Source organism: Corvus cornix, chromosome 2 (assembly GCF_000738735.6).
Source record: "Corvus cornix cornix isolate S_Up_H32 chromosome 2, ASM73873v5, whole genome shotgun sequence".
Classification (NCBI taxonomy): Eukaryota; Metazoa; Chordata; class Aves; order Passeriformes; family Corvidae; genus Corvus; species Corvus cornix.
The window spans coordinates 120,858,882-120,884,620 of record NC_046333.1 but is presented as its reverse complement, the minus strand read 5'-3'; the positions used below and the strand labels follow the sequence as shown (position 1 = coordinate 120,884,620).

The window sequence follows — 25,739 nt, the reverse complement described above, 5'->3', positions numbered from 1 at the left end:
ACCTTGGGATGGAAACATTCATAAACTTAGAAGATACTGAGACTTCTATTTTTAGTTTGGTATTATTTGTTTTAGCATAAGAGTATCGTTTGGCTGGGTAACTTCTTTTGAATTGCTTAAAATTGATTTTCAAATGTTATTGCATTTTTGGCTCTTTGCTTGTAATCTGGGATTCAGTAAGATGGAAGAAGATTAGTTGTCTAATCATGTTTTCTTAATTATGGAATCAAGAAAATTAGAAATGGAAATGACTGAGGAGTTCATTATTATATCCTACACCAAATAAAATAGGTAGTAGTTAATTTATCCTCATCAATTACCAGGTCCCACAAAGAGAAAGCTTTGTCCATTCAGATGGATTTGAATTGAGTAATTACACAGAGAGTAGATAGGGTTTGTTGGGTTTGGTTTTTTTCTTAAACTTCCTTCTCTTTGCCCCGTCTTGTCAAAACTTTTCAAGATTTAACAACAGATGATTTCAAGCCTTTTTTGACCACCAAATGTGTGTTTATGTGCCAGGCTATTCTCTCAAAACCAGTATTTTACTTTTAAAGTGATTAATTTCAAATTACAAACAAGGAATGCAGAGCAGCTGAAATTAATTTTCAGAGTTTTAGTTTTTATCTGGACACTTTCTCCTTGACTGGTTTCAAAAACTGATTTCTCCTGTGTGAATCATTCATGAATGTGGAAATACTCTTTGGAAATACTGCTTTTCTGGTGATCCCATGCCCAAATTCAGGAATGGTGAAGGAATTTGCTAAGCAGAGAAAGTGCATAGGCTATTTCTGCTAACTTCGGGTTATGCTGAAGGTAAATTATATATGTTGGGATAATGCATTTAGAAAATCAGTTACTTGTAAGCATTTGGTATTTTTTCTAAATACTCTTTTTCTTTGAAAATTTTAGTTGTGTTGATGGCGTTACATTACCCAGAATTGTAATAAGCAGTGTGGTCCTCTGATTTAAGTAATTGGGCTTCTGTAAAAAGAGTCAATACACCTCTACAGTCCTTTGTTCTTTGAAGATTTCTGACTGACTGCACTTGAGTTGATTTTGTTGGGGGACAAAACTTGATAGGAAAGGGAAGGGATGATTTCCATAGCCATGCTAACCTGAAAGTAATGTAGATTGCTGCCAAAATTGAGGTTCTGTCCCTTGCCTTAGCTAGCAGAAGCCTTTCTGGTTGCATGGTGAGCTGGACCAGAGAGCTGGTGCACCTGAAAACAAGCATGTTTGGGTTTTTGCCATTGGGTTAGTTGCCTGATAGTAATCCCAGAGTTTCACAAGTAATTATGTATAAGCAAGAAGAAAAGTTGCATGGTGAACTGATGGATCAGGTTCTAAGGCAGCTGCCCCTTTCAACAGCATGTTGCTTAAAAATTATGCTAGATTACAGTAGGGGAGATCTTTAAAGGCTTCCAGTTATCGGTACCAGAAGGGACCTAGTCTCTCTGGTAGCTCCTACATGCCAAATCCATTAAGTGTTAATGGATTTTTTCAAATCTGGTGGGGAAGGGGAAATACTCATTGTGGTTTACCGTATTGAGATACCTTTTATCTGTCATCAGGCTTTCCAAGCGGTGCAAGAGGATACTGGCAGTGTAGAAGTAGGGATTTTGAAAATGTAGATCGTCCTAGACCAAACAAACAATATTACTTCCCTTCACAGCCAGGAAACTATGGGGTTTTTTTGCTTTTTTGGTGTGATTTTTTTTTTTTTTCTCCACCTAAACCCTTTATATATTGAAGTAGGTCTTCCAGAGAGCTTTGCAAGAATTGCACTGTGTGCATGTCTTGGTACATGGAGGGGAGGATTGTTTGTTTTCTCTTACTTTGTTTTCCTGTTTTCAGGAAGTTCACCAGCTGATTCCTAGGTCATACTTGGGTTTGGTTCCATTTCTGACTCAGCCCTTTGGGCTTGTGTTATAAATGTTGGAGACCGGCACTTTCAATAGGCTCCCTATGCAGTGGTGGTCATTGCTGTCCTAATTGTTCTCTCTGGAAAATGTCAGTATTGAAGGGACTGGAACACAAAGTAGAGACAGTGGTGATGTTTGTAACATTTACAGGCTGGTGAGAGCCTGCATACAGAGATGGCATCCAGAGAGGGGGCTGTGGTTTAATGCCTGCATCTTGTTATGCAAATATTTCGGTTATTTCTGGTGCAGGGTATAAGAATGTCCTACAAAATGAAGGCTTGGGGAATATTTAGAAGATCCTTTAAAAAGAAAAATACTTCAAAGGACTGACGTCAGTTATCATCTGTTCATCATATTTGAATCTCTTACATTGTGAGCTGTGGATTATCTTTAGAGCACTGGATTAGCCCATGCTTATTGGTTTGTTGGTGGGGTTGTTTTATGTACTGTGGGTTGTTGTGGATGTCTGGTGAGTATCCCCTCTTCACACTGCTCCCCAAACTACTCAGTTTTGGATCTGATAACCGTAAATCTGTACGCATTAAGGAATTTTGTGTGCTCTTCAGAACTAAAATAGGATCAGTGCTGGAGTGTTTCTGGATCAGACATGCATGAAGTAAGCACATCAATAAATTGAGTGTCATCAGAACCACCTTAATGGGAACTGAAACTCTTAAGGATGGATAAATTGCAATACATCTTGGATATAGCTCCCATCCACATTGTGGGTGAAATGGGACTGCTGCTGGCATCTGCCACTGTCCATTCCCTTTGGTGAGCGATGGGTGAGGAGTGCTGGGCTGCAGAAGCAGTGGGCTGGCTGCTTTCTGCCTTTTGGAGAAGTTCTTTTGATGTTGCCAATTCAAAAGGCAACAACTCTTATTTCTGGTTTAAAAAAAAAAATCATACGGCCTAGTTTTGAATCCAATACACTTGATCTCTTTCTATGTGTCCTGTCACTTTTATTTTAGGTTTCTGCAAATACTTCAGTTTTATCCAGCTCAAGGATGGCAAGTCTGTGATGTGAGTGCCAGAAATGACAACTCCTTTTCCTTCTTTTTGTATTTGAAACTTTTTGCAGAATCAGAGCAGCTAAAGTGTAGTTTTATAATTGAATAGTGTTTCAGTATTCATTCTTTGTCTGTATTTATCATGGTTAACATTAAGGGTCAGGCATTGTCGTTCAGCACAACACAGTTGTTACTTCTTCATGCCACACACAAGAGTGTTAGGCAATTTGATATACTGACTTAAAAAAAAAAAAACTTTAGTTAGTCAGGTTCAGCAGAAATTTATATTCCTGGATGGTTTTGCTTTGCATGTTGCAGTTCACTTTCACTGCCTTTCTCATTTAGGAAACTGGGCACCCAAGATCTCTGAATCTCTAGACTGTAGTTTTGCTGTATACCACTTGAAAAATGATGGTCTAGAGCTTTGTGTCTCCTTATATTGGTTTTATATGTTGAAGACTATATCTTGCATTGTAATCAACAGATAAAAATTCAGCCCATGGTAATAAGAATGTTGTAACAGGGTAAGAATTTCAACTCTTGAACTCCAGACTAGAAAGCAAGCCAAAACTTAACTCATGTTCTCACGCAGGTGATTCCTCCTCTTTGTTTCTTGATTAATCATTATCTTTGTTTTGTTTATGTAGACTGTAAGTTCTTGTGGCAAGGGTTGTCTTTCGTGCGTGTGTGTGCGTGCGCGTGTGTGTACCCAGGACAATAAGGTCTGGAGCCCCAGTCTGTGGAAGCTGTAATAAGCAATCACCTTGTTATTGTTTTCCTGGATATCATAATAAAGAGTATCGAATTAAAACTGTGCTTGAATAGTCTGTTACAAAAATGGAGGCATTTAAATTGCTTCTGGCCTTGCTTACAGTCCAGCAGCATCAGGGAGATACTGCTCAGAGGTAAATACAGTGTTTTGTTTGGGGATATTCACGTGAACCAGGGAACACAGAGACAGGAAATCTGCTTAGGCTGAAGAGCAGTGGCTTGTAACTCGCGCTGGAGCTGGAACTCGCATGAAATTATCAGGAGCTCAGGACTGAGTTTCTCGCCTTCTGTCAGCTTGAGAAACTGCATTGGCCCTCCCTCTTGGGAAGGTGGGGCTTGTTTACTGTAATGTTTGTGCAGCATTTCATATCCTTTGAGTAGCACTTTCCAGCTTGAGAGAGTAACCACGAACTTGGAGAACACCAAGAGCTGTGCTGGGCAGTGCCGGATGTGGCCTGGGAACTTGCTGTTCCAGTGTCTCCTCTCTCTTCAGCTGAACAACTTTTAAAGCCTTTGTAGACTTCAGCTTCCCTGATACAGAAGAGCAAAATTTCATCCAATCTGAATCAAAGCCTGCACACTGCTCTGTTGGTGATCTAGGAAATGTTGTGGGATCCAAGAACTGTACCCGACTTAGAGAAAGCTAGACTGCGTTTAGGAAACTTTTACTGTGAATGTTACTTTCCATTAGGTTTCATTTGATGCATTGTAGGGGCATGTCTACAGATCCCATGAGCTCTGTATTCAGTTCAAGATACATCAGATTGCTGCTTTTGAAGAACTGTTGAACTACTTAAATAATTCTTAAAAACTTGCCTTTGTAGCTTTTAAATCCTCAAATTAATTGAAAGACAATGTTAAGTGAAGATTAGTCTTTCATGAAGACACATCTTGTTCTTGACTTCATTGTTAGACATCATAGCTTAAACTGTGGTTTAAAAAGAAATAGTGTTAGAAAATCTATGGAAAACACATAATTTCAAGAACCAGAGCTACCTTGCCACTGTCTATACCTGTCAGGTGACAGGAAATCTACTGTAGGTGGTGAGGACAGGTAGATATTGATGGGTACATGTCATCTAAGATGATTGTAACAACTCCTACCTTCTCTTTCCCCCACTGCACCTCTCAATATCATCATCTCACTCTGGAGCCAGTTTTAGAGTGATCCAGCAGGTACGGATGGGAAGTGGAGCAGATGCAGTCTTAGGAGTCAAATCATGTGATGAGTTTGGTATGTGGACAAAACAGCCACTAGAGGCCACCAAAGTCTGTGACAGCTGCGTTTGACTCTGGGTGACTGGTAGCCAGCAAGAACATCTCCAAAGGTTCACTTTTTTGCTACATTTTCAGCAACAATTACTTTTTGTCTTTTAAGAAGCATTTCTGCTGTAACTCAGAGCATCGAATTAAATTAGACCTATCTCCTTGTAGTTTTGACATAGTAATAAAACCCGTGTTTTATTCTGCAGGGCTTGGAAGGTCTCCTTATTTGGCAAGAATCTACTTCCTCACTTCTGGTTGAGAGAACAGGATGTAGATGTCCAGTATTAAAGCTTTTCTCTTAGCCCAAAAGTGCGACACCTTCAATCAAAAGCAGCGTTGAGAGTGCAAAGCAAGCCTCAGACTGCATCTGCTGTCTGAGATCAGTTTTGTAGGCAAGTACACTGTGTTGTGGCAGATGCTGCTTGCTTTGCTTAAGCCTTGGGGTGGGAGAAAATACAGAAAACCTGCTCTATTTCCACCAATTTTTCGTGCTCTCAGAATGAAGTTATTTGTTAGAAAGGCCTATGAAATTGTTTCCTGCACTGAAATTTCAGCTTTTATCTGCCAGTAGGAGAACCTTGTTTGGTGGGAACATTGCTTTAGGATATCTCCCTTTAGATGCTACAGGAGTTGTATGAAAACTCAGCCTACAGTAGTTAAAACAACTTCTCAGAAAATACAAGTTATAAGTTGCAGCCTACAGATTTTTTTTTTTTTTTACAATAATAAGGAATTGTTTTCTTCTATTAGCACATTCCCCCTTTTATATAGAAAAAAGGTGTTTTGGTGTGACATTGAAAAACAGTGTAGTCCGCTAATTTTTGTAGTTTTGTAGTTTAGGGTAATTTTACCCTAGTGTGCCCAGAAAATAAAAACCATCCTGCATTGGCTCTAGCTGCTCTGGGTCCTGGTAGGATTGCTTTTGCTGCCAGAAAGCAGTGCAGGGAAATCTATCTCTGGAAAAATAATAAGGAATATGGCTGTCCTTCAGGAATGTCCTGGGACTTTGGTGGAGTCTGGGCAAAATATTTCTGAACATGTGGATTTGGGTAGTCCTGGTAAGAGATGGCAAACTATCTGCATCATGTTATGAACTGTGAATGTGCTTTGTTTTGTAATTCATTAAACTGCTGGTGATGGGTTGAGTGCCTGACTGGCCTAATCACTGGCTTGGCATTGCCACACTGCCCTCTGAGATGGACAGCATGTGATGCATCAATTCGTGTGGCCCTACATCCATGGAAATGCAGTTGAAAACAGGCCCAAAGATCTGCAATGCTTACACTGAGAAGGTACAACATCAAGCACTCTCCTCCTGCTCTGGCTCTGGCTATGGAGATGAATGGCTGCACTAAGACCTGCAGGACTGCAGCAGGAGCCAGGAGCTGAGATTGCGCTGGAAGCAGTTGATTCCCTCAGGACTTGAATACATACCCCCAGTTCCCCACCACCAAGCCTGTCCTGCTTCAAGAGCTTCAGAGATTTGAATGGAAACCTTTTAATTTATAGTGATAAACACAGCTCAGCAGCATGGGGGACATTAGGAGCCTTTGAGTAGAGAATAGAGTATGCCCCACCCTGGAGAGAACGATGTAAATCATTCTAATTCTTGGCACTGGTATTTAAATTTTGTTCATAGCATGCCATAAAAAAAAACGTTCAGATGTTGTAAACTGTCTGTGTTGTCAAGAAAACTCTCAGAAGCTTTCTGGAAGAAAAGTATTTAGAAGGTGGAGGAAATGGTGTATTTTCTAGAGGCAACAGGAATAGTGCCATAGTTCTCTTGACACTGCTTCTGCTCTCTCACTCTCCCCTCTTCCCCGTCTCTGCCCCACAAGTCAATGAAATCATGAGAATGAGCTGCAGTGAAGGCCAGAGAAATTATGATTAACCCTGGAGGTTCCTCTTACAGGGAAGCCCAGCAGACTTCTCGTCTCCACAGCTGTAAGGCTTCTCTGCAAAGAGCTGCTTCCCTGGACAAACCCGGAAGACCACGTGCTGCAGTGTCTGGCACTCATGGCCCTTTAGGGAAGGGATGCAAAACTGTGAGAAGTGTCCTCCTGTTTCATCTCCCCAGTTCTGACAGTTATTACTTTACAGGCTTCTGAAGCATCTGGTGCATCAAAACTGTAGGGGTTGTTTTCTTTTAATTTTTTATAGCCAGCAATAGAAGTATTCTACATGCATTTGTATAATCCCTCTTGAACCCATTTAAATACTTGGCATCCACAACACTCAATAAGTTACACAATTTAACTATGCCTTGTTTGGAAAAAATATTTCCTGTGGCTTGTGCTTTAAACCTGATGATTTCCTTGTGTGAGTCTCAAGTAGTGAATAATCATTCCCTCTTCATCTCTCTCATTTTATGCTTGATTTTATAGACCTCTCTTTTTCAAGCCGGAGGGTTCCCTGTCTATTTAGTATTTTCTTGGGCAGAAATTGTTCTGTACATGTGATTATCTGTGCTATCTTTTATGTACCTTTTCTAGTTCACCTAAATGCTTAATTTTTTACCTTATATGTTATATTTATTGAGAAGTAGATCCTAACAGTTCATTCACTTCTAGATTTGAATTTTTTCTATCTTGAACCACTCTTTTCCAACACAATTTCACATCATGGAATGGTTTGGGCTGGAAGAGACCTTAAAGATCCAACCCCCATGCCATGGGCAGGGACACTCTCTACTAGACCAGGCTGCTCAGAGCCCCATCTAGCCTGCTCTTGAACACCTCCAGAGATGGGGCATCCACAGCTTCTCTGGGCAGTCTGTTCCAGTGCCTCACCACCCTCACAGTAAAGAATTCCTTTCTAATCTAAACCTACTCTCTTTCAGTTTGAATCCATCCCCCCTTGTCCTGTCACTACATGCTCTTGTTAAAAGTCCCTCTCCAGCTTTCTTACAGGCTTCCTTCAGGTACTGGAAGGCCCCAGTTATGTCACCCCTAAGCTATCTGTTTTCCAGGCTGAACAAGCCCAGTTGTCTCACCCTTTCCTCATCAGAGGTTCCCTCTAATCACCTTGGTGGCCTCCTCTGGACTAACTGCAACAGGTTTATGTCCTGTCTGTGCTGAGGACCTCAGAGCTGGATGTGGCACTGCAGCTGGGGTCTTGCCAGAGCAGAGGAGCAGAATCCCCTCCCTTTCCCTGCTGGCCACACTGCTTTGGATGCAGCCCAGGACATTTTTGTTTTTCTGGGCTGCAAGTGCACATTGCTGGGTCACGTTCAGCCTCTCATCCACGAGTGCCTCCAAGCCCTTGTCAGCAGGAGTCCTCTTGATGTGTATTGAGACCATCTGTTGCCCCGACCCAGGTGCAGCACTTTGCACTGGGTCTTGTTAAACCTCATGAGACTCCCATGGGCTCACTTCTCCAGCTTGTCCAGGTCCCTCTGGATGGCATCCAATCTTAGCTGCAGGTGTTTACATGTCAGTTGAGTTCCATAACTATATTCCTAGAATGCTGGGATATTAATTGATTGGTGATACAATAGTTCCTCACAAGGAAAATAAGCAGTAACTCGCCAACACAGAACTGAAAGACCTTATTTTGAATGCCACCCGGTCTTCCTCAGCCACGCTTACTCTCTAGTGGTCTGTTGGTTTTGTTTGTAGTGTAGTTCCTGTGCAGTGGTTGTTCTGTGTTATTGCTCTTGTTGTTGCTATCAAAACATTTTTCAGATGATTTGGGAAAATACTCTTTGACGGTACCATTTATATGCAAGCAAAACTGGCTGTAATACCTTAGTTCTACAATACTTCAATAGCAAGCATTAGATGTTTCAAAGGTCTGGGAACATGAGGTCTTGAAAGAAGGCAGCATAACCAATTAACCCCTTTTGGCAGGAGCACTGCTGGCACACCTTCATTGCTGGGAGTAGCTTGGACTTCTTTGGATATCAGCTAGTTCTTAAAGGGTCATAACCTATCTACAATACATCATTTTTAGAAACAAAAATCTTCAAGGCAGAGCTACCTTATTATGCTGGGTTGTTTTGTCCTTTTCCCATTTTGCTACTTGCTCATCTTTGTCCATGGCAATTTCATAAAATCCAAAGTTGTTTTCTTCTAGTGAGGAACTATTTTTGGGGGCCCAAGCTGTATGGTTTGATCACCGAAATGTCAGCTGGCTAATACTTCCAAGAGCAGATTTAGATCTGAGAGCAACGATCTCAGTCTTTTTATGAGCCTTGGAATAGTGATTTTAAACTTACTACCTGCTTCTCCTTAAATAGTAGATCATATTTAGCTCACATAGATACTAGGACACTGACTTAAGGATCTGTGACCTACAAATGTACTTTATCTGCTGTGCCTTGCAGTGGCTGCTCGATAGGAAAATGGCCTTTGGTTCTGTATGGCCAGATTCATGGGGAAGGTTGTCAAAAATCACCAATAATTTCAAAAGCAGATTTTCCTACTCAAGACATACTGTAATGAAAACAAGATGTTGTGCTGTAATGCTTTAGATTTTCCATATTTTCAAGTGGGAGTCCTTTGACCTGGATATCTGAATGACACTGTGAGTTAAAATAGCACATCTGCTCTAGAATAGCTAGTGGCCCCAGGACTTGCATCTAAATGTGATAAAAGATGATCTGCGTATCAGACAGGGCAAACTGGAGAATAAGTGTGTTCTAATGTTACAGCAGGAGAACCAGAGCTGATAGTCCAAAGGCTCTTGTGACTCCATGGAGTGTGAATTACAGTTCAATCACTGGATGTGTGCATTGGAAATGTTGCCTTAATGTGTTGTTAAAATTCATCTGAGCCTAGAAGATATGTTGGGGTTTTTTGGTTGTGTTTTTTTTTAAAAGATGAACTAAAAAGAAGAACTGAAGAAGGCTGAAATTTGAGAGGCATTCTAACAACCAAGACCTAGAGACTGTGTGGTGCCAGTGTTCAGATGAACTTGCAAGTGCCTACAACAAAAAGAAGAACTGTATTCTGGAAGTCACATGCCTTCGAGGGAGCTGCTAACTCCAACACTCAGGCTCTGAGGTACAGTATAGCCATTTATTCTACTCCAAAAATGTCCCCAGAGGACTAAAAACTTTTTCAAGGCTTTTTCCCCCTGTTCTGGCACATGGTCCCTTTTCTGTGCCTGCAGCTATGAGCAGCACTTGTATCTGGGCCTGTAATTTGGTGCAGTTTGGGACTTCCAAATTCTCCAGTGCCCCTACAGTTCTTGGCAGCAGCAGAGTTGCTAAGCGGCCAGAACTTTTGATCTCCATTCAGCCTGCAAATGAACATTTCATCCAACACCTCGATACCTGTGTTCCCCAGAACAATCAGCCTCTTGATTGCCTCCTCCCTCCTCCCTCCCTCCCAAACCAGAGCACAGTGGAGTAGCTCCACAATGGATGACTGTACTTCCAGCAGTGTCTGGAGGACTATAAATAGCCTTAAATAAATGCACGTAAGGATCCAGCGTATTGTCTGAATGATCTAAAATTAGATTGCTCTAATGTTTGTGCATCAGTCTTCCTATGCTGCAGGAAAATGAATTTCTTTCCAAAGTATTTAAGCTTGAATTATGGTTCCTTAAGGATGGGGAAGGGTGGGGAGGCTGCTTGAGGGGAAACTCCACTAGGGATCGGTCTAATTTTCCTGTAAGAGACTGGCCACAGTCACTACGGAGGGGAAAAATAGCAGCTGCAATTCCTGGAAAGCACAGACATATGTAGATGCAGTTTGTTCCCAAAATATCACCTTTATGCTCCCTTTATTTTTTGCTTTCAAGGACATTCACACCTTGAATGCAGCAAACATTTTGAAAGAGAAGTGGAGTGGAAAAGTCCCAGAGAGCATATTTCTTTTTTTGCCTGGGATTAAATGACATTGTGTGTCCTATGTTCAAGGTATTTTAATTCTTGATCTCCAGCCATTTTTTGCAACACATAACAGTAGCTATGTATTTTAGATAAATTTGAACGTTTCCTGATATCAGCTGGAAATACCTGAGTTAGCTGTTACTCCTTTGAATAAGCATATTTGCTCATACTGTATAATGGAATAATGCTTTCTTATTCAAATATCTTGCTATTGAGTTAAGAGAACACAAATTTCAACAATTTCAGTCTTCTATTCCCATCTTCGCTCTCCAGTGGTTTTGGATAGGAATTTATTGCACAATGATATTTCATATACACCTTATATTATACTTGGCTTTTTAAATTAATTGTGATTTGCTAGCAATGAAAGCATAGAAAATAACTCATTGTTCTCTTGATTAAATTGCAGCTTGACTGGAAGTAGTCCTGGGGTTTTTTGGTTTTTTTTTCTGTAGGGACCTGTTTTTGCAAGGTTATTGTGCTAAGCTGCATAAGAAGGGTCCACTGCATTGAGACTAAATGAGAGGCATACTCTGTTGTGCTATCAAGCTGGAAACCAGGGCAAGGGAGGGGGCTCTGAGGCATTAGGGTGCCTTGGTACAGCTCTGTTGAGCAGCATTAACAACACATCTCTTGTCTACTTACATGCAGTAAGGGACTCTGTCATTACACTGTAGGTTGGACTCAAATGCCATTCAGGTGTGAATTAACAAGTAAATTTATGAGGTCTGTGGACTCTCTGAATGCTATATAGGATTCTGCACAGCCTGAGAAGATATTTAAGGGTGTGTATTAGTCCTGTGAAGGGATCCAGTAGTTTCACATCTTCAATTTTCAAGCTACTCTGTGGGTTTAACTATTCGTTATCTAGATGGCAACAATTCAGTCAGTGTTTGCATATGAAAAACTCGATTCCTTACAGCCTCTTTTGTAAGGAGCTGTAGATTTCTCCGTATCAGATCCCGGCTTTCTTTGCTGTTTTTATCAGCTTTTTGAGGCAGATGATTTTATTTTTAGCCTTTTAACACAGACACAAGGTGAAATTGTCTGTTCAGAGTGAACTCTGGGCAAGGTGTATTATTGTACTCATACTTTTGCATGCGTGAACGCGTATGTGACTGTGCATTGAGATGCAAATCCAGGCAAATAATCCTTTCTTCCCTGAATTTTCAGGCAAAGATCTGCAGTGCCGCTAAATTAGCAATAGTAAGTTTTAACCACACGAGGGAGTGATGCTTATCTGCACTGGGAACGCTGCAGTCCCTAGCAAGGCTTAGCACCTATTTACAAGATTAAAAGTCTGTATTTTCCGTTCTTAGCGCTGTTCTTTTGGTTTTTCTATGTCTCTTGGTGAAGTGTGTGATAAAAAGATTGTAAGGATAAAGGAAAGGATAAAGCAGAACACATTTGATTATGAACCTCCAGCTACTTTCACCTGAAAATGGCAGAGTGGTTTTGAGCAGAGTGAATCCACCGAACCGTGGGTACATAATGCCGAGCCTACAGCCTGCCTGAGACTGCGCTTCTGCCAGAGGATTTCTCTACCAGAACTGAAAACTGCAGCCACATCTCCTGATTCTCCAGAGCTATGCTTTCCTCTCTGATTCCATTCTGCTCCCTTGGAGGCAGCAATTGGGAATATAATTTTATTTCATTTTAGTTCGTAATTTACCCAACAGCAAATGAGTTCAGAAAGCAAATTACTGTCTTGCTCCTGCAGGCTGCTGGTGCATTTTTTCCTTCATTTTTTTGGGGGGGTTCCCCCTTCCCTGCCCCCCCCAAAATATTCCAGGTAATCTATTTAAGAGTTTGTCCTGGACACCAGCCACTTTATTAGGTGATTCCTGAGCTGGGATACAAGCACTTGCAGAGGGGAAGCCAACAGGGCTAGGAAGGAGGTATGGCTACCTCCACCAGCTACAGGCTAACGAACCTGATTGCACCTGATTGTGCAAGAGCAGTCATAAAACAAGGCAAAATGGGAGCAGCAGATTGGAAGTGGCTGGTTGTTCTGGGAGCCTGTTGGAGACAAACAGCTTGAAAGCGAAAAAGTGAGAGCAGTGTGGAAAGGAGAGGTGAGGAGCAAGGAGGATTGACAGCTGGTCAGGGAAGTGCTATGGATGAGATGTCTTGTGCTGTTCAGCTTGAGGTGCCGGGGTGAGAACCTGGTAGGGAGGGCTGATGTCCTGTTCTCCTGCAGGCGAGGGAGTGGCTCTCTGGAGGAGAAGAGTTCTAAGGTTTAAGGGTGTAAGTCAGCCTGAGACTGGGAAGCAGCCTCAAGTCACTGCTACGAATTCTCAGACTTGTAGGTATTTGTTGGCTGCTGTGTGCATGCACACTGTGGATACAGATCTGGGTTAGAAGACTGTCTGCTGCCTCCTTACCTAGCCACTTAGTTAAAAAAATCTCAGTGGTCTGTCATTAGTTAGTGACATGGCTTAACAGAAGACTCTTACCATCAATATACACTCATCCCAGCTCCATCTGGAGTCCATGTGAGCTTTCTTGATTTACCAAAAATTATAAGGCTAAAATAAAGTTTAAAGGTGGGTTATAAATGAAAGGCACTGCCATTCTTCTGTTTTATTTTTCTTTATATGCCATTTTGCATTTTGTTTCCATGCAATAGACCTCGCTTGGTGGGTTTTTTTATGTATCTTCCTTTTCATGGAAGACTGGAGAGCTGGTCTGTAATGCACAGACATCACACTCCTAATGGCAGCCTTGTCACTGTTCATGGGTTCTCTTCTCTGGCAAAAATGAGAAATGACATGTATTTTGTGGTAGCATAGCTGCAGCAGCCCCTGCTAGCCTGGTGCAGCCTCTGGACACCCAGCAGTGCCCTTTTCTTCTGGAGAATTTTATGGCTTTTTTTGGAGGGGGCAAAGGGAAGGGCCATGGTCAACTTGGTCAGGGGGAGTTATTTTCTAGGTTCTTAAAAGTGCATGTAGTAGTGCTCCACACTCTTTCCAAGCTTTCACAGGGGTTGTCAAACAAAACCACGAGGGTCTGTTAGTTTAAAACCCATTTTTCAGACAATAGCAACATATCCAAATTTGTTTTTTCTGAGCTTGTTGCGTTAAGGCAGTTTTTTCCTGCTATGAGATGAACACAACTGAACTTTACATTGTGTCCATGCCTAGAATATGAAATGATGAGGAACAAATGCACCTCTGGCAATGCTCTCAGGGTAAATGAGGCTGTAGATGGTCGATTAGGCTGGGGGATTCAGTAGAAGTTTAAGTATTTGCATATGATGGAATTGGCGGTTGTTAAAGGGTTTTATTACAGGGTTTGATCTAAGCTATTATAAGAGTCTGAGCCTGGAAACAGAAAATCATCCTTCCCACCAACAAAGCTCCATGCATTTTTGACAGCCAACATGACCAAAAATGCTGGAACTTCCCTATGGGTGTATCCCAAAGAAGAAATTTTTGTAATACAACCAGAAATGTGCTTTAGATCAGAAAGACTGGGTAGTTTTGATCTGCTTTTCTTTACATAGAAAAACTTGGCCTTAGTCAGGAAACCCTTTGTATAAAAGCTAGTTTTTTATCTATTTCTAGCTGTTTGGATGATTGTTTTTCTCTGTCTCATTTTTCAAGGATGCTTGGACACTTAAGAGATAGATGGCTAATTCAGTAACAGATACATAGAAACATTTAGGTTGAGAAAAACTTTTAAGATTGAGTCCAACATTAACCCAACACGGCCAAGGCCACCACTAAACCATGTCCCTAACTGCCTCATCTATACCCCCAGGGATGGTGCCTCAACCACTTCCCTGGACAGCCTGTTCCACTGCTTGACAAGCCTCCAGGCAAAGAAATTTTTTGTGATATCCAATCTAAACCTCCCTTGGCACAACTTTGAGGCATGCTTAGTTCATTGCCATTCTCCCGTCTACAACTTATTTGTAGCAAACTAAATTACCATGGTAGTTTGTGTGCCTCAAAGATCTTTCTGAAAACACAGATTCCTTCCAGCACCACTGGACCTCGGGCACTTCGATATTGTTGCAGGTGTGATAGTGTGGCTTTCATTCTTGTAGCAAAGGCAGTGGTGAGGAGAAAAAGAGAATAGGGGCACATCTGCTGTTACAGTCATCTTGGCTGTATGAATATGCTAGTTTTAAGAAAGTTAGAGGCAAGCTAGATCTCTCCTGGCTTTTTTTTCCTCTATAAAATACCGGTTTTGATTCACAAACACACTGCTAGAACGCTCCTGACAGCATCACTTGGAGAACATGGAAAGGAGTAATGCTTAGAAATGTTTTAGCAAATCAAGAAATGTTATGTAGGGGGAAATACTTTCTAGTGGAATAATCAGGAAGACAGCCAGAAGAAATCAGTGCTGAGATACAAGTGCTGATGAATTTGGTGTGGAAAACAAAACATTTTAGGTTCAAAGTTTTGATCTTCCTGGAAAGCAAACACAAAAGAAAAAAATCACACAAACGAAAACCCAGCCAAACAAAAATACACCAACAAAACCAAACCAACCAAAATTTTAAAAAATAAAACAAAAACCACACCCCAAAACAAAAAAATAGTGGCTGATGGGCAAGAGAGAGTTAGTTTGAGTGCTCAAATGACATCCTGGTTCACTTCTGGGGATGCTGAAGAAATATTAGCATGATGAGAACAGTGCTTCCATGGGGGAAGGAGGGATCTTTCAAGTTTGGCTTTGCCACTCTCATGAATTTAAGTGCTTCTGTTGTGCTTGGACATCCTGTTTCCTCTTGCTTTACTGAGATGACACGATGAAGGAATAAAGCCATTTTTCAAAATATTTCTCATGCTCCTAAAACGTAGCTGTGAAGTGCACAACCTTATTCCTGTTTGCAGTGCAAGATTTCCGGTATCACGTGGTCAGTCATTACTAATGAAAGATCACAAAAGTGAAGACAGTAACAAACCAATATTCACCAAAAAGCTTAGCAAAACAAAGTCATTGCATTTATAATTACGCTTTTCATTCCGGAGCTGCTCTGGGAGTTTTAGTATCAGGAGGGTTATTTCACTGATGACTGAATCACAGCATTTCTGCTTGAGAGAGCAGTATCAGTTTGACAACTCAGAGCTTTATTGCTCAACAGCTTTGAGCAGGAAGAGGAGCCGATAGTCATCTCGGAGGAGTCTGAGGACAGCTTCCAAAGCTGGAGCCTGGCCAGGAGTCTGGGCTAGGCTGTCTTGCTGAGGAGGCTGTGCCAAAGTCTTTCCCTTCACCCACAGTCATCCAGCACTTCACATTTTGGTCTTGTTCTGTAAATTCTGTCTGTTTTTTAAAAAACACTCTTCTTGAAAACCTTATTTTAAAATACCAGCGATCTAAAAATAGGACTTGTAATGCAAAAGCGGAGAATTTTTTTCCTCAGCCACTAGGTACTTCTGGATAGGCTCATTTTAGACATGTTGTTCAAGTGTCAGCTGGATGCTTTAATGCTGTGACTATCCTATCTCATCTCCAGTTGCTGTTCAAAAACAGGATGAACAGAGTTGCTCTCTGTTGCTCTCTAGTCCCAGGCAAGCAAAAGCTTATAGAAATTGTATGAATGCTAGACAGTTTTGCTTGTTTTCTTCTTGTTCCAATCTTCCATGTTCCCACTTTGTACATTTACACCAACGGAAGAGCCATCATTAAACTTCATAATGCCCCCATTGGCTTGGAGATTACACCTCTTCCGTCCTTGAGGAACCTATAGTACCTCAAAATACAGCTAGCCCAGAGCAGATCTGGGAATTTAACAAAGACCTATGTTTTATCACTGCATCAAACTTACTTCTTTCCCTTGGTTTTCTTTTTACTTTTCTTCATTTCCCTACTGGGTCCCTGTTTGGAAGATCTTAGATTTGATGGGTTGTATTACCTAGGATTCCAAGTGAATCAGCACAACTCTACTGCTTCAGATGATTTGGGTTTGTGTTTTGTTGCTTGGGTTTTTTTTTCTGTTTCCCGGTTTTCTGAGGTTTCCCAGGTGTTTAGTGCTTTAAATGCTGAAGAGTTTATTCTCTACAGGGTAGAAAAGCTACAAAAATGTAGCAGCTAAGAAAAAGGTCTTCAAATTCCTATGCCTGTCCTTATGTTGCTGTATTCTTTCTGGGAACCAAATCTGGCTTTTTAAATTTCCACCTCTTTGCTGCATCCTTCATCTCTGAAGAGACACCCTACTTAAGTAACTTTCCACTTTTAGCAAAACAGCCCAGTTTCCTGTGCAGTGCATCAGCCTCACTGAAGAGGTGATGTTAATATAACAGTGTTACAATGGTAAAGCATTATTCTCCATCTCTCTCTCTCTTTTCAGAATCCTTTTAGTTTGTGTTTATATTGTGCTTATGTTCCAGATTATGTTAAGAACATTCATAAAAGTAGACTTATATGACCTTTCAAACTCTAGTAAACTGAAAAAAAACCCCATTCACTTTTATTACATCAAGGAAAATCCGTGTTAAGGGGGGTTTTCGATTTTGGTAGTGAGAAAGATGAGTGCTTTGCATCTGTTGAGTATCTAAGTGTCAGCAAGGTGATGGAAAGGCAGCTCTCCACTGCACTGTAACTGACTCAAAGAATGACCCAGGGATAAAATTATTTAACTCCAGGTTTTCACACCTGGCAAAGCATTGGTTGGTATCAGTGATGCGTATTGCTCCCAGCTGCAGACCAATGCTCTCTGATGCAGAACAATGATATGTTATGTCTTAAAGATACAGGAAACAGGACTCACAGGCCACAGATTTCTGAAACTCACAGAGGACTTTTGAATGCCTTGATTTTTATCACTCTTCTTGATGCCAGCTGCTTTTGAGATGCCTGTTTGTTGTACTCACCATCAGGCCATCTTCTTAAATGTTCCTTTTAGGATTTCAGCTTGGCTTCACAGAAAAATACACTCAAAAACATTAATGATTTTTTGAAATGTCTGAATCTTTGAAAAGCATTTGGAGCTTATTAGCTGAAAAGCATTACAAGCAACTCTGAAAGTATTAGGAAGCAATACTGTGTAACACACAGGGCAATTGGCTAGGCCAGGCTCTGGATGTGCCATTCACTTGGTATATGCTGTCAATCACTTTTCTTTGTGAAGAATATTTTTCCACCTTCAAAGTATATGAATTGTATTTGAGACCAGTAACAGAACCACCTAAAGGAATTTAGAGACTTTGGACTTGCAAATTCTTGTCCACAGTCCAGGGATGGTTAAGCGGCACGTGCATTATGAGTGGATCAGGTTGTCTTTATTGTGCTGAAGATGAAGGTGTCAGATTTGTTGCACACAGATAGATCCATTTAGTGATATGATTCTCTTACCTGAATGCAGCTCTATCCCCAGAAAATCAACTTGCCCTAACAGAAAAGCTCTGTCCCTTGTGCTTTTTCTGTGCCATGGTGAGGTTTTTTTGGTCACATACTATGAAGTCACATAGTAGTTAGTGTGTCTGGCAGCTGTATTGCAAATAATGGGGGCTCTCCAAATCAGTACTCAGGCTCTGTAATTCAAGTCCTTGCCTTAAGATGACACCACTTAGCTGAAGAGGCCCCATGGCCACGTGAGGACTGATTTTCACAACAGGAATCCTTACCTTAGGTTACTGAGAAGAGCCCTAGTTCTTTACAGTCTTTTGCCATGCTCCCTTTGCAAAACGGAAATTTTTGAGTTATATCTTATATATATATATTTATATATAATTTCAAATTTTACGTATTTTTATATATATAAATGTAAAAACCAGTCAAATAGCAAAGAAAAAGCAAAATGAAACATCAAAATATAGGACAAAAGCCTATGAAAGGATCTGCATGCAGCTCAAATATGTGTGTATAAATGTATATACACATGCACACACAGCTTTCTGGTTACATCCCAGTCACAGCTACAATGTATCCAGGGTGTTTAGGCTATTGGTTTCTCTGTGGTGCTTTTTGCATCATATACAAATAATACTGTTTGAAATAGATAGCTTTTTTAAATCAGGAAAGAACTTGTTCAGAATGGCACAGAGAATTTATTGGAAATCTGCCTCACTTAATTGTTTGTGAAGCAGGTTTTTTTTTGTTTCTTTCTGAAAACCACCTGTCAGCATAAGAGCAGCATTTTTATGTCTGTGATTGTTTTATGTCAGTGTTTGTGTACTATAGACTTACTGTCTTCTAGTAGAAGTTTTCTCATAAACAACAATTACATATATCTATATTTATATAAAATGCATTTCAATTTTATTTTCCTTTTAACAAAATATTCTGTATTTCATGAGGTTAGGGATTGTTTTTGCCAAGAGACTGGTTTTTGCCACTTGTAAAAGTCATTACCCTACTGGCTTCAGTCAAGATGGCCAAGTGCAACACACAGAATTGCTGTTCTGTGGAAATGTGTTTATTTTTCCAAGAGGTGATTGTGGCTCCCAAAATAGCTTCTGTATGACTGTGTAGTAAATTTTAGATTTGCCAGTCTTGGCACTGTCCTTTCAAACAATTTATTTCCTCCTCCATATTCTTTCAATGGTATCTTTAATGAGTATATGTCTCAAGCAGTCACAAGGGCAATTTGTGACCATCTCATTTCCTGGTAAACATGCAGCCTTCAGTGAAATAAGCTCTTCTGCATTTTAAGTTGCGTGCAAACTTTCACTTGCATTTATTAGCACTTCCTCAGATCAGCCAGTGGATATTATAGCAGAAAGTAAAAAAGAAGAGTTTTATTCAATTCTTGGGTGAGAAGAGTAAGAGGAAATAAAAGCATAATGTTTATTTGTACTTCTCTTTTAGTATTAATGTTGCTAAAGTGGGTAGTGCAAATCAATCTTGATTGCTTTTATTCTAATAAGACCCTTGAATATTTGTCATGGTTTAACCCCAGCTGGCAACTAAGTCCCACACAGCCGTTCACTCCCTCCCCTCGGTGGGACCAGGGAAAGAACCAGAAGGGTAAAAGTGAGAAAACTCAGGGGTTGAGACAAAGAAATTTAGTGGGTAAAGCAAAAGCAACACACACAAGCAAAGTAAAACAAAGACTTGATTCACCATTTCCCACAGGCAGGCAGGTGTTCAGCCATCCCCAGGAAAGCAGGGCTCCATCACCCATAATGGTGACTTGGGAAGACAAACAATATTACTCTGAATGTCCCCACCTTACTCCTTCTTCCTCCCTCTTTGTATACTGAGCATGATGCCATATGGTCTGGAATATCCCTTTGGTCAGTTGTGGTCAGCTGTGCCAGCTCTGTCCCCTCCCAACTCCTTGGCACCCCCAGCCAGCTGCTCGCTGGTGGGGTGGGGTAAGGAGCAGAAAAGGCCTTGACTCTGTACAGCCCTGATAAGCAACAGCTAAAACATCTCTGTGTTATCAACAGTTTCCAGCACAAATCCGAAACACAGCCCTATACCAGCTACTATGAGGAAAATGGATTCTATCGCAGCCAAAACCAGCACAATCTTTTCAGCCAAAAAGACACTGACAGGTATAGAAAATTGGTAGAAGTTTTATCTGAAAACCAGGGAGAAATTTCAAAGCATTCATCAGTGATTGGGGGAAAAAACATATTACAGGGATGTTACAACATGAAGAGAGCATCAGAAATGCAAAAAAGGCAGAAGAAAGGAAAAGAAACACAGGAAGGTCTATCTGAGGAGACCAGCAATTAGAGGGCTGCTCCTCCTTGCAATTTGATTAGCAAATCTTGTCAATGACAATGATTAAGGCTGTGACTCCTGACAAATTTATTAAAAATGCATTGTATGGTATTTTCACTTCCTGCAGAACAGTCTCATTAAGCATTTCTCTCCATGGGACCCTTGTGTGGGCTCTGTTGCTAAACTTCCACAAGTTACAACATCCTTCATGCCTCATGGGACAGCAGCCAAGGTGCCTTCTGAAGAGGATGTATCCCTTTTCCTGCCAGGGGATGGAAAGGGACAATGAAAAATAGATTAAAAGAAGCAGTGACTGTCTTTGGGAAGGGTGGCCGGTGGTCTGGGACCACATTGCTGAGAGGAATGGGAGATCACAGCTGTTTGGAGAGGGGATGGTCCTCAGCAGAGTCCCCTCCACAGCTCTATTCATCAAGGCTTTACCAAGGACAAATGTTTGGGGCTGGAGAGCAAAGGGCTGTGGGGCAGGGGGAACTTTCTGCTCGTGAGCTCTCAGCACTTTTCAGCTCTGTAGGGAAGATCTGAACTGCTTGGATATAACTGCTTGGGATGGGGCAAGTGTGGTGCTGTCTTCTGCAAGGTCTGATTTTAGAAACAAGCTTTATCTCACACTCATCTTTGTCAGAAATAAACTAACAGGCCTGTTCTTATTCTCAAAAAATTACTTCTGGTCCCAAATGATTATTTTCTTCATTTTGGGAAAGAGATTTACAACTGAAATACCACAAAAATTGAGTTGTTGCTTTACTGATAAGGTGATGTTTACATTTACTTGTGGACTGCCTCTGTAACACCAGCTAAAGACAGATAGCAAATCTTACAGTCTACCTAAACCCAAATACTTTCCACCTTTCTTTCTTTTCGGCTTTAATGCTGTGTTGTCCTATATACTGAGTTACGATAATCAGTAATAGAAAAATCCTTTAAAAAAATACTGAAGGCCTGACTTATTTTTATATCAATAAAGCTTCTGTAATTTCTCAGCTGTCTTGTAGCTTCAGAGAAAACTCAGAGTATCAGCAGAGTAAATGTAGTGTGGGAGGGGTTCAGCTGAAGCATAAATTAACTGTATTTCATTTCTCCTTAATAAAGAATTTCAGTTTTTCCACAGCTAACTGTATAATCAATTTGATCCCCTGCTGGCTTGCTAACTTGCTGTTGGCTTTGCTTCAATAATATCAAGCCTGTAATGAGGGAAATGGGAGGCTCTAATCACACAGAGGAGAAATAAGCAGCTGCAATTGAACGTGTAGTTTAACTGTGCAGAATTTTGTTGCGGCTTTTATTGCTGAAGAGCTCCAATACATTTCCCCCCATGTCCGCCTTGCTGTGAAGACTAAAAAGCAGTGTACTCCTCCAGACTCATTAATCATATTTCACTGATTGGGTGACACTAAATACTTAAATCCTATTCAGTTTTCGGCAGCCTTGAGCTTACTCCTTCATCTCTGTAAAGTTTTAGCTGAAAGCTGTACTTGTGTAGCCAGGGTGCATTGCAGCTCTGCTTTGCTGTATTAGTAATGTCACATAATTCGTTCCATTCTGCTGTGAAATTGTTAGTCAAAGTATGCTTTAATTGTAACATTATTGTGCCACAAGTCTGGGAGTGCTTATGAAGAAAAAAAAGAGGATAAATACGGTATAATAACTGCGGAGTTTGTTTTTCCTGCCTTCACCATGCCTAGAAATTATACCCTGTGTTATGGGTTTGTTCAGTTACTCACTTGCAATTCCACATTTTTTTTCCAACACTTTGGGTATACAAGGCACAAGTTAAACATACAAGATAAACAAAGATTATCTTTAGTCACAGTATCGCCAGACAAAAGACTCTTCTGAGCTAGCAGTCTCCACGCCTACATTTCTATTTCTGCTCTTCATTCTAAATGCTCTACTTCTCATTGCAGATAATCTGCCTGGCAGAACTCTGCAAAAAGGAAAGTCTTTGTGTCAAATTAAACATTTTTTCTGTTTGTCTGGGCTTTTTTTTGTCTTTTTTGGTTTTGTTTTTTTTTGTTTGGATTGGTTTTTGTTTGTGGGGGAATGACTTCTGCTTCATATTTGAATTTTTTTTTTCCTGTCAGTGCATGGGGGGGAATAACTAGTGAGAAGAAGTGGGGGTTAAAGTTCAGTTTTAGTTTTCTGCGTCATTTGATCTCATTTTGACTTGTGGCCATGTGATCAGGCAGAATTCAGTGCAAGGAGAGGCAGAGTGGGGGAGGCTGAGCCAGTGTCAGAAAAGCTTAGAACAGAAGTAAAGATTGTTAACTAATATTTGGTTTTGCTTACTTTTTGCCTACCCTCCCCCCCCCCCAATCATTAATATAAAATTCAACTTCATAAACAATTTCTTGTTACTTCATATCTTGTTTTGGAACCCCCTATATGCAGAGCCCTGATGAAAAAAGCCTTTTTTTATTGGACAAGCATCACAAGTCAATATTGCTGCAAAGTTATCTGCCTGTTTTCTGTGTCATTAGGAAGTCCTTGATGTCGTTCCAGAATATGTGCACCGTTTATGATGAAAATTTAAAAACCAAAGTGATGTAAATGTAATTAGGAAAACAATCTTGGTTTGATTTATAAACAGGATGATGCTTACCATTGATTCTGCCAATGCAGGGCATATAACAGTTCATGAAATGGCCCTCTTTCTGAGAGAAAAGAGATCAGAAGCCATCTGTCACCTTTTTTCCAGCTTTGAATGGCTGTCACACTGTGTGTACATGCAGGCAGGTATGTGAACACGTGGGTGCCTGCTCAGGTATCAGGAAGCTGACAGGAGCTGCGATGGCTCGTTGCCTTTGCACTCTTTCAGTCTCAGAGGAGCACGCTGTTGCCCACAGTTCCAGAGCTCTGTTTTTTCTACTCCTGTGCTTGGGCAGAACTCATTATATACAGCCCAAAACCAGAGCACAGAAGAAATCCTGTGGGTCACAGCCTGGCAGGGTGGAGTCCTGAAGATGCTGTTTGGGGCTGAGCAGCAGCTGGAGGTGCCATGCAGGAGGCAGTCTGGTTGCAAATCAGGGATGAGCCAAGTTCATGTGCTTATTTCAAACATCATGGAAGACCACCAGAGGAAGAGGCTTTGAGGAGTGAGGGATCCTAGATAGGTGATGTGAGCATTCTCTGATACTGTTTTGTATGCTGGCTGGACTGAGCAGTTCCCCTTTTATGTTGTTTTCTAGTAGGAACCCAAGATTTATGCAGCAGAGGAGGCTTTCCATCTTGGCTCAAAAGACAGCGTTACATTGCCTTTTAATTCTGGTGAGTCACCATTTTCAAATCTGAGTGCATAAAATTAAGGATGAGAAGCATGTTGTTTTGGTTTTAGCCCTTCAGAAAGGAAAAAAAAATATTAATGTAGTTTTACGGTTCTCCCTCTGCATAAGGAAGAGTGGTTGTTATTACAACATGACCACTCCAAAGTTTCAGAGAATAAAAGCAGCACTAAGGAAGAAGTGCACACAAACCCTACTGGGGCTATAGTAGCTGCTGTTGTATTTATTAGAAACTAGGCCAGAAATTGCCCATCCTCAAAACATTTGCCAGTAGCAGCCATTACCTGAATCACTGACGGAGAGAGAACAGCTGAAAAGTCTTGAAACAGAGTCAGGGGCAACACAATTTAAAGGAAGCTTTGGCAGGATGAGGGAGTACCAAAGTCTAATGGTGGTGGTGCTCTTTGCTAAACAGCAAAGTTTACTTTACACTTTGAATGATTGAATGATTGGAGTGTCAGTTTTCAGAATGACACATTATTAAAGTGTTGGTCAGAATTCTTGTGAAAAATGCAGATAATGAGCCCCTGGTCCTCATGATGAATATTGTTCATGAAATAATTTAAGAATTATTGAGAGCACATACATCTGAAAAGAAGCTGCTTGTCTTCTCCTTTCAGATCTTGACTCTTTTGTTGTGACTGATGGAGATGTAATTTGGCAGAAGGCCTTTGCAAAATGAAGCCTTTCTCCGTGGGACTAGCAGAGAGAATGACAACCCATTTCTAATTTGCCACCATTCTTCTGCAAGAGACTTTGAATGGTTTCTGGCTGGAATGAATTGACTCAATCAAAAAATATACCCATTGCCAACCCCCTCCTTCATTTCCCTACATCATGTTTTATCCAATGTTTCCAAACTTCACCTCTTGCAACATTTGTGAAGGGGAAATTTCAAAACCTCTTAAGAGTTTAATGTTCTCCTTGCAACCTTAAAGACCTTTTCTCTCTTTCTACCCTTCATTTCAGTTTGTTTCAATCTATGCCAGCGTGCTGCATGTCTTCTGGGAGCGGAAACTGAGCCAGATTTAGCTAGCAGGAGTGTCTTTCTCTGCTCTATTAGATGAGAAATGCCACAGTAGCAGCCTGAATTTTGCATCCTCTTTGTGCTACTGCATCACGTTGTGGAACTGCCTCCAAATCGCTGTCTAGTGTCACCTGCAGGGCTGCCTGGGCACACCCGCTTCCGCCGCTCTGCCTTCCCTTCACTGGCTTTGCCTGTGCTCTCCCTATAATAATTTTCAAAGCTTGTTATTGTATTTTCTTACACTGTTTTCATTGCTCTGGTTTTTGTTTTGGTTTGGTTTTTTATACTATCTCCATTCTCATTAATGCCATCAGACCCTCTCATTTCAGCATTATGTGATGTGATTAGCATGTTGTTTACAGCATGCTCTGCCATTGTACTAATGAAGCTGCTAAATGAGATGAAACCAATTTATAAACCTTTTAAGCTCATAGAAAGCTAAATAAACTCACATTCTCACTGTTTACCTTTCTGGTTTTTAAAGATGTCTTTAAATGGCTTTCAAGCCACATAAGTCAGCTTGAAGTCACTCTTTATGGAAGATTAACAAGACACATCACCAACCGTCACACAAACCTGTGAAACAGGCCCTGCTGTTATTTCATGAGGACAACCAGGTTGGGGATTACAGGTGTTACTTCCATTTTCAAAGTATTTTAAATAAAATTGTATCATCAATATTTTTAAGCAATTGATATTTCTTTCAGGTGTATTCAGATCCTTGCTGCACCTTGCTTGGAACAATCATTTTCTCTTCTGATCTGCTGCCTTGCAATAAAAATCAAAGCATTTGAGCATTTCCTTTATGAGGTTACTCATTACATGTCTGGAAAAGGTATGTAGAGAGATGAATGTTCTCCAGAATACTCTCTAGTAATTTCTGACTTTTAATTTAGAGAATAGGCACCCATATGGCTACGGGTCCAGACGATGGGCTGTAAAAGACACTTGATGCAAGGAAAAGGGAAAATGAAGATTTTG

At 40.8% G+C, this 25,739-nt stretch overlaps 1 long non-coding RNA gene across 2 annotated transcripts; it reads left to right on the top strand.

Moving 5' to 3' along the window:
* The first annotated feature begins 9,805 nt into the window (after nt 1–9,805).
* Nucleotides 9,806–25,224, top strand: LOC109145349. 2 transcript variants are annotated; one of them, XR_005601490.1, is made up of 3 exons: nt 9,806–9,972; nt 23,642–23,717; nt 24,352–25,224. It is a non-coding gene; the product is annotated as an uncharacterized LOC109145349 (long non-coding RNA). The 2 variants fall into 2 exon arrangements; XR_002046674.3 differs by having other exon boundaries at nt 23,639–23,717.
* The last annotated feature ends 515 nt before the right edge of the window (nt 25,225–25,739 follow it).